Source organism: Dipodomys merriami, unplaced genomic scaffold (genome assembly GCF_024711535.1).
Source record: "Dipodomys merriami isolate MVZ:Mamm:240054 unplaced genomic scaffold, mDipMer1.0.p SCAF_2060, whole genome shotgun sequence".
NCBI lineage: Eukaryota > Metazoa > Chordata > Mammalia > Rodentia > Heteromyidae > Dipodomys > Dipodomys merriami.
In genome coordinates this window covers 23013-32300 of record NW_027203450.1, presented here as the reverse complement: position 1 = coordinate 32300, position 9288 = coordinate 23013, and the positions used below count along the sequence as shown (strand labels likewise).

The 9288-nt window shown below is 40.3% G+C and overlaps 1 long non-coding RNA gene across 2 annotated transcripts; it reads left to right on the top strand.

The window, feature by feature from the left end:
* Positions 1-2750: 2750 nt before the first annotated feature.
* Positions 2751-7868, top strand: LOC138833401 (uncharacterized). Of its 2 annotated transcripts, none has more exons than XR_011373876.1 (3): positions 2751-3275; positions 7383-7683; positions 7791-7868. It is a non-coding gene; the product is annotated as an uncharacterized lncRNA (long non-coding RNA). The 2 variants fall into 2 exon arrangements; XR_011373877.1 differs by lacking the exon at positions 2751-3275 and adding an exon at positions 4332-4365.
* Positions 7869-9288: the final 1420 nt, after the last annotated feature.

The following is a 9288-nucleotide window of genomic DNA, read 5'->3' as shown; positions in this document are numbered from 1 at the left end:
CTCCCCTGCGAGCCCCCTCTGCACCAAAGTTTTAAAGTTCATTTTCGACATAATGACTCAATTGTATGTTGTAACCTCTCTGATGTAACAATATCATATGCGAACAGTAAAAAGATGAAGCTTATCTTGTCCTTGGGTAGGTGTTAAAGGAGACATGGAAAGAGGCAAAGGAATAGGGAGTAGATGGCTTGGAAAATACAACATAAGATTCAATGCACATATGTCTAAATGGAACTAGGAAAGAAAGGGGATGGGTGGGGTTTTTATAGATTAGAAGAGTCGATGGAAACTATGACAAAGTCTAAGAGGCATTGTAAAAACCAATTGATACATTGTACAACTGTTTTAAAAAACTATCCATGAGGCCTGTAATTCTAATTAGTGAGGAGGCTGTGAAATGAGGATTGTGGTTTGAAGCCAGCCATGGCAGAAAAGTTCATGAGACTCTTATCTCCAACAAACTACTCAGAGAAGGCTGGAAATACTGCTGTGGCTCAATTTGTACAGGGCTAACCTTCAGCACAAAGAGGTTTTGGAACAGCACTTTGATCTTGATTTGAAGTGCCAAGACAGGCACAAAAACAAAACAAAACAAGATAAAACAAAAGAAAAAAAGAAACAAACCAAAAACAAAAAAGATCTTAATTTTTATATTTTTGAAAATTACAAGAAAAACCCATGTTCCACCTACTTCAAATAGTTAGATAATATACATTATATGGCTGTGATTATGATGGATGGAAATTTTCTCATTCATGTAGCATCTAATGTTCATTCGAGGCATGGTTTTTCATGCCTCCCAGGCTATGACTTGTGTAGGCTGAGGTTATGGGCTTGGAGCTGCAGATGCTGATACCCTTCTCAACCAGTGTTTCACCTCTTAACAGGGCAGTCATACCCAAGGGCTCCTTCAACTTCAGCTTCATGATCTCTTCGTGGTCCTGTGGGCCCAGTTGGGGGTGCCATCCTGGATACATGTGATTTGAAGTAAGTTCATCCTACTCATCCTCTATGCCAAAAGAGTCAAGTGTGAGAGGGTTTGCAGACATTTGAAGTAATGTACATACACGGTGCTCCAGTGGCCCCACATACCTACCCAGCATATGCCTGTGTATCCTAGGATTATTGGTCTGGAGCAGGGGATGCTTCCAACATATTCCCTAACTAGTGCTTCACCTGCTAAAGTGAATACATGATTGAGAGCCTCTTGTTTACCTTAAGGAAATCTAAATTCCTGATCTGTGCCAGGCCACAACAGATGCCATCCCACATGCCCCCCATTTCATTTTATGTTAGACCTCTCCTGCCACACTGTGGGAACCAAATCACTGGTGAGCAGTTGTGCATGTATGTACACACATTCACACTAAGGCATGTACATAGTGTCAGATTTGACTGGTTGTGTACTATATATTATAGTACCCAAGTGAAAGAAGACTTGGAGATTCCTTGACTACAAGTTGTCCTGTTTTGCTATTTAGCTGTGTCCTGTATAGCCCAGGGTTGTGGGATTCGAAGTGGGCATGCGTCCACCCTCCACAACCAGTGCTCCTCCTCCTACAGGGAGAGCATGCCCAAATCCCTGTTCTTTCCCTCTTGGACTAACATCTTGCAGGTCCTTCTCTGAAGGCCCAGGTGACAGTGCCATTCCAGATGCCCTAGTTTCTATGCAAATAGGACCACTCTCCCTTTGTGGTAACTGAATATTTGTGTGGGGTTGAGTGAGTATATCATTGTGCTTGTGTATACACCAGTTTGTGGAACACAAGGACCTGTGGCAAGATTTTCCCACTTGGGTGCTGATGCCAGCCCAAGGGAAGAAAGGCTTAGAGAGTAGATCTTTCATGTCTCCCTTGCAGAGTATGGCCTGTGCTGCTTGGGATTACAGGGCTGGAGTTTGGCATGGTGCTGCACTTTCTAACCAGGGCTTATCCGGTTACAGGGAAGCCATACAAGGCGGCCAGTTTTTCTTCACTTTGGGACCTCTGGCTTCCTGGTATGAGTCAGCCCAGGTGCAGCTATATGTGCCTATGTCCTTCTCAGTAAGTGGTTCCACTCCCGGTTGGAACTGTGGGAATCCAGTTGTGATATGTGTTGTGCATGTGTGTATACACATTCACAGGAGGGCACAAATGTGGTGCCAGAGTGGCCTTGTTGTGCAATATATTGCATCCAGAAGAAGGGAAGCCATAGCTTGTCCTTTTTCCTTAGCTGGTTAATTTCAGTGTAGCCTTGGGAGGCCTTCAATTCAAAGTGATTCCATTCCCTCCTCTGTCCTGTGAAAATGAAATCATGGGTCAGGGATTTTGTGCATGTGTATACACATTTTCCCATGAAAGCACTTAACCTATTTTTAAATTGGATAGGTCCTAGGTGTTTTTGGACCCAAGAGAAAAAGGCTGGGGTTGGAGACTATAAAACATCCCTTTCACAGGCCTGTGGAGTCGGGCTTATACGCCTGGAACTTGGGGTGCTGCCTACCTTCCTAAATAGTGCTTACTACTGCTAAAGAGAGGTCATGCCTGGTAGCTTGCTCTTCACCATGTGGACAACTGTCTTGCTGGTCCCTTCTGATAGGCCTATGCCCCAGTACACACTTTCATAAGAGGGCACATACATGATGCCAGATAGGCCTGATTGTGGGCATATTGGGCCAGGCCCTGTGTCCATACCCCTGTAATGCCTTTGTAGCCTGGGGTTATTAACTTGGATCTGGGTATGTTGCTACCTCCCTAACTAGTCGTTTACCTTGTACAGTGACTTCATAGTGAGGACCTCTTCTTGATCATGTAAAGGAACTCTTTATTCATGATTTGTCAGCCTCAGAGACAGTGCCATCTGAGATATATCCATTTTCATGTAAAGATTGCTCCCACCCTGCCATTCTATGGGAACCCATTCATGGAATGTGGACACATGATTGTGCCTATGTGGTGCCAGTTGGACTAAGGGTGGGCTCTAGAGGGCAGAAGAGATGGCACATTGGAGCTTGGAGTATGTCCACCACCCTTCCCAACTATAGCCTATATACTGGGATTATGAGTCCTGAGCAGGGGATACTGTTGCTCACCCCATCCAGTGCTTCCCCTTCCACAAAGAGGTCATGGCCATTAGCCTGTTTTTCTTAATCTTGCAAACCTCTAGCTTCATGATTTGTGTTGTCCTAGATGCAGGTACCATTTGCAGATGACCCCAATTCAAAGGAAGCTGTTCCTCTCCTGCCCTTGCCCTGTGGGAACTGAATTGCAAAACAAAAAAGAAAACATTACGAACTAGTAAGTAGTGGGGTACTTGAAGTTATTTCACAAATGAGGGTCCTTATTAAGGCTTCTTACCCCCTTTTTTCTTCCTTGAAAAATTTTCCAGTGTACTAAAAATCATCACAAATACTTATGACAGTGCATATTAAATGTGATGTCCTTCATATTATGTATGAACATTTTCTTCATGAATTTTAGTCAGTAGTGTTTGATAACTTTTACTCCTCTATATGCAGTTTGCATAATGATAAAGTTTGTATCCATATCCACATATATTCTTATATAATCCTTCTCCAATCATTTGGTATTGTCCAGTATATTTTTAACTTTTCCCTAGTCTGACAAGTGTGGTATCTCTTTATTGTTCCTGACAGAATATTTTTCATAAATCTTGCCACATCACATATGCCTTTTCTTGTGAATTGCATGCTCAGATATTTTATTCAATATCATGTATCCTATCTGTCATCTTCTTGATTGAAATGTTCCTTTGTTGAATACATACTATTTAAATGTCTTCAGTCTTAAGAGAGGATGTTTATATTTTTTTTGATGTTACTTACTCAACCAAGGTGTTGCTGTAATGTAAACTTATTGATATTTTCCTACCTTTGTATTCATTTCCTTGGGGAAAATCTCCATTCTTAAAATGCACTCTTATTTCATTCTTAAAGCTTTTAAGTGTTGCTTTCTACCTTTGTTTTTAGGAATTGTTTGCTATGGCTTTAAGTTAAGGTCTATTTTGTATCTTATTCCATATAAATAGCTAGCTATTCCAAATAGCTATTTATTGAATAGTCTAATGTCAAATCTCAGGATTCTACATAGGCTTGTTCTCAGTTCTCTACCCTATGTAATACTTTTTCTTCAGCTGTAATACCAGATTGTCTTGATTACTAGGCTTTAGTATAACAAATCCTCATTTTGAGTTATGGTGTGTCCCCAAAATTGTTCTTTCATATTCTTTGTGTCTTTTGATCTTTAGAAATCCTTCCTCTCCTCTGTTAGTGGGGACCAAACACCGAGTCTCTTGCATTTAAGGCAAGCACTCTACCACTCAGCAACTCAACTCATAACTTTGAGGAACAACAGTCACTGGGTCCAGGTGAGGTTTGGGGAAGTTTCCCTCTATAAGTAGGAACTCTTGACTTAGGGTCCTTGGTCACAGAATAAAAATTTGCAGAGTAGTCACCATGGTAAGAAAACTTGGCAATGTTTTATTGAGTTAGCAAGCAAACAAACAGATAAGCAGATAAACAGAAAGACAGAGGCACACTCAGAGTGTGAGTGCTCTTAACGGTAGACGCAAAGAGCTCTTTGACATCAGGGGCATTTATATAATAAAAGCAAGTCCTGTCATAAAGCCATATATATAGGTGTTTATCTTTGCTCTTAATCACTCTGGGGTTACACCATCTGAGTTCTTGGTTATTTGGTGATTCAGTCTTTAGTGTATTTCTTTTTATCGGGGGGAGGGTCCAGTCATGGGGCCTGAACTCTGGGCCTGGCCGCGGTCCCTCAGATCTTCAGCTCAAGGCTAGTGTTCTACCACTTGAGCCCCAGCGCCACTTCTGGCTTTTTTCTTTTTTCTTATGTGGTGTTGAGTAATCGAACCCATGGCCTCATGCATGCAAGGCAAGCACTCTAACACTGAGCCACCTTCGCAGCCCCTTTAGTGTATTTCTTACAGGAAAGAATGCATATATTTTTGCCATAGAACAGATGCTTATCCTTAAGATGATGAACGCACCCTGAGTTAGAAGCAAAGAAGATAGTGCATGTATGTTTCTAAATGTATTGTTTCTATCAGAGTTCCTAGATGTCATTTTCCAGGTCTCATTTTTCCTAAGCTATCCAGCCTGAAACTATAAAAAGTCCTGATAAGACTTCTCAGAAAATTGCATTCAATTTATAGATTGATTTGATAGAAAACAATACATTCTTTAGATATTGAGTATTCCCATGAATGATTTTTTTTTGGGTCCGGTCATGGGGCCTGAACTCTGGGCCTGGGCACTGTCCCTCAGCTCTTCAGCTCAAGGCTAGTGCTCTGCCACTTGAGCCACAGAGCTACTTCTGGCTTTTTTCTTTTTGTTTATGTGGTGCTGGGCAATCGAACCCAGGGCCTCAAGCATGCAAGACAAGCGCTCTACCACTGAGCCACCTTCTCAGCCCCCCATGCATGATTTTGACATAGCTGTATTTAGCTGTTTTTCAGTTATTTTTAATAATTAATGTTTGTTACATAGTATTATATATCTTTTGTAGGATATGCTTCTTGGTGTGTTTATGTTCGTTTGGTTTGGTTTGAACAACATGGGGAATTGAACTGGTGTATGGGAGGAAAGCATTCTACCACCTAAGCCACAATATAGCCATGTTAGTAACTATTGAAGCTACTTAAAATAATCATCCATCTTATAATTTGTTATTTTTACCTTTTTTTCATCCTGGGGTACTTGGTATAGGAGTCTGGTTTTTTTGTTTTGTGTGTGTGTGTGTGTGTGTGTGTGTGTGTGTGTGTGTGTGTGTGTGTGTGTGTGTATGCACATGCATTCATATAAGTGTATATGTGCCAATACTGGGGCTTGAATCCTCTTAACTTTTTCCAGCCAAGGTTAGCATTTACCATTTGAGCATGTATGCACCTTCAGTGTGGCTTTTCTGGTTAAATCCTACTCAGGAGGATACAAATGGCAGTTCAAAGCCAGCCTGGGCAGAAAAGTCCAGTAGTCCTATGAACTACTTTGAAAAACTACTATGAAAAACCTGGAAGTGGTACTATGGCTCAAAAATAGTGCTCAAGCTTTGAATTGAAGCCCTCAATCCTTAGGGCCAGCACATACAAAAATTAATGAACTTTGAATTGTCTAACCATGATGTATTTACACCATGATCTACAGATCTCAGCCTCTCAAGTAGGTAGCATTGTAGGTGTGATCCTGTAGTAATAATAAGTCATTTATTATTGTTACTAATGGATATTTTTTAAAGACATAAGTGTATGCTAGTGGCTCAAGTCTATAATCCTAGCCAGTCAAGAGGCTGAAGTTTAAGAATCTTTGTTCAAAGCTGACCCAAGGGAGAAAAATCTATGTGGCTTATCTCCAATTAACAATCAAAAAGTTGGAAACACAGCTGTAGCTTTAGTGGCATAGTAGTAACCTTAAGCAAAAATGCTTAGGGACAGTGCCCAGACCCCGAGTTCAAGTCCTAGAATCAGCCTCCAAAATTAAAATAAATAGAACACAAAATAACTCCAGGTATGGCTAGTGATAGTATGCCTAGTTTGCATGAAATTCTGAATTTGATTGCCACCAGCAAGAAAAATACACAAACCAAGAAAAAATGTTTCCAAAGTCAGAGGGAATTTTTTACTGATCCTTACTAACAGACAATTTTTTTCTTACACAATTTCATTTAGAACGTTAGCCCAAGGCAGGTGCTAGTGGCTTGGCTCATGCCTGTAATATTAACTACTCAGGAACTTGAGAATTGAGGATAGTGGTTCTTGAGACTCTTCAATAAGCTACTCAAAAATAAGTGGAAGTGACCCTATGGCTCAAGTGATAGAGAGCTAGCCTTGAGCTCAAAGAAGCACAGGTACAGGGGCCAGGCCCAAAGTTCAAGCTTCATGGACAACAAAAATAAAAATAAAAATAAAAAGCCAAACAATAACTCCAGTAGAAGAGAAATGATTATGCAATGACTACTTTAGCAAGAATGCATTTCTCAGTTTAGAATGAGGTTTCACTTTGTATAACCTTATAAATATAAGATAATTAAATTTCAAGTAATTATTTAACTTCACTATCCACTAAGTTGGAGTGTTGAGCTATATGTTAAATAACAGTGAGTTATAGAAACATGAAAGACGAACTTGAGGCAATGATAAGGGGAGTTGAAGAAATCAATGTTGTTTTGAGAGCAACTCAGGTTGAAGCTGACCACCTAGGTAGGTCTTCAGGAGACTAAGGCTGTTTCTCATTTCTAAGATCCCTCTCCTTGGCTGGGCCCCTCCCATTGAGTTTAATCAAAGATTAGGTTAGGTGTGGGGAAAAGCAGCAGCTTGTATTGAAGGTTTTAAAAAAAATAAACCCTCTTTTTTGTGTTTAAATGTAGGAACTAGAGAAGTCGTTGGTTCACAGGACTCTGCATTTGAAAGAACTTCCAACTATGAAGGCCAACCTGAGCCACATATTCCAGAGAAGGACATGATGTTGGCACAGGAACAGATAGAATATTTGCAGAAGAATTTTATGTGGTGCTTAATTTATTAAGCCTTTCTTGTTTATGTTTGATGTAACCTGCTAGTAATAGATGTGAAATGAGTAAAGGATCTGTTGGCCACCTAAATTTGTTACTTCAGCAAAAGTATATCTGATCATGCTAAACCTTAGGTTTCTAAGAGGAAGAAAAAGATGTAAGTCCTTCAAGATGCTAACAAAACTGAATTCACAATCCATTAATTGGAGGGAAGGGCACTTTTTGTTGGCAATTTTAAATATCCAATTGCATTTTTCCATGCAGGTGACTATCAGCAAAGAGGAGATTGAAGGGGGCTCAGAAGGTGGCTCAGTGGTATAGTACTTGCTTCAGATGCATGAGTCCGAGGGTTCAATTCCTCACAGACACATAAACAGAAAAAGCCAAAAACTGGCACTGTGGCTCAAGTGGTAGAGCGCTAGCCTTGAACTGAAGAATTGAAGGACAGTACCCAGGGTCAGAGTTCCAGCCCCACAACCGACAAAAAGAAAACTAAAAGAGGAGATTGAAGACACTCAGTTCATGGATCCTGTTGAATGAAGACTATAAGGAGCTGTGTGGATAGCTGGTACTGATGGAAAACAGTTCTACAGACAGCAGACAGCAGTATCATTGAAGAAAGGGTTGAGAAGTTTCAGAAGGTGAACCAGCAGTATGAAGGCAGGTGTAGTTACGACATCCTTCTCAATGCTGAGAATCTCATGCTATAGGTATGTTTTGTACAAGAGTTGAAGAGACTTTCGAACTACTTTTCATCTTTCTGAGGGAAAAGAGAAGATTGCTGAGAGATGAGAGGGGTGAGCCACTCATGGCTAAGCATATATTGAGAACAGGTGTTTTTCTGGGTTGGCAAGTCTGATAAGAGGAGGGGCTTATGTCTCTTGAAGTATCTTGGTGTCTCAGACCAGTGAAGGAGTCTAGTTATTATTGCCCAAGGGCAGAAGTCATCCCGAGTAAAGTTGGTGATTTCATGTGGTCACTAGGCCTCAGATGTAATGTAGCTTAGTAATATAACAGGAGTGATGTTCTTTGAGTTATTTGAAACTGAGTTATATTCTCTTGGGACTCCCAAGTAAATTACAATAGAAGCTACCCATGAGAGACATGAGAGAGACTGTTGCATTAAAAAGTAAGAACTAGATTTTGAATTTGATTATTGAGCTTTTCTTGACTTTCTAGACTTTCCTTTTGAAATTGCATTAACTCATTTGTACAATGAGAATTTTTCAATTACAAAAATCTTTAAAGAGCACCCTTATGTTTGTGGCTAAGGAAGAAATGGTTCTTTCCATTTTTTTTTTTTTAGTCATGCAACTTGAACTCTGGGCCTGGGCATAGTCGCTGAGCAATTCAGCTCAAGAGTAGAACTGTACCACTTGAGACACAGTGCTACTTCCTGCATTTTCTATTTATGTTGAGAATGGAAGCCAGAGCCTCAAAAATAATTTATCCTGTAATTGTTTCATTTTTGGTTATTATTAATGTTTTTTCATTGTGAAAATTCCATACAGAGGGGTTACAATTACATGAGCAAGGTAATGAATACATTTCTTATCAAGCATTGTTACCTCCTCCTTTGTATCCCCTTACCATCTCTGCCCTCCCATTTCCCTTCCCCCCATCCCAACCCCCCACCAATATTGTAAAGTTCATTTTTCGACATAAGGTCTTGTACATCTCATTGTTGCAATGGGTCCACTTGTATCCCTATTTAAACAATTTCTTTTTTCCCTTCCACACCCCAAATTATAACAACAAAAAA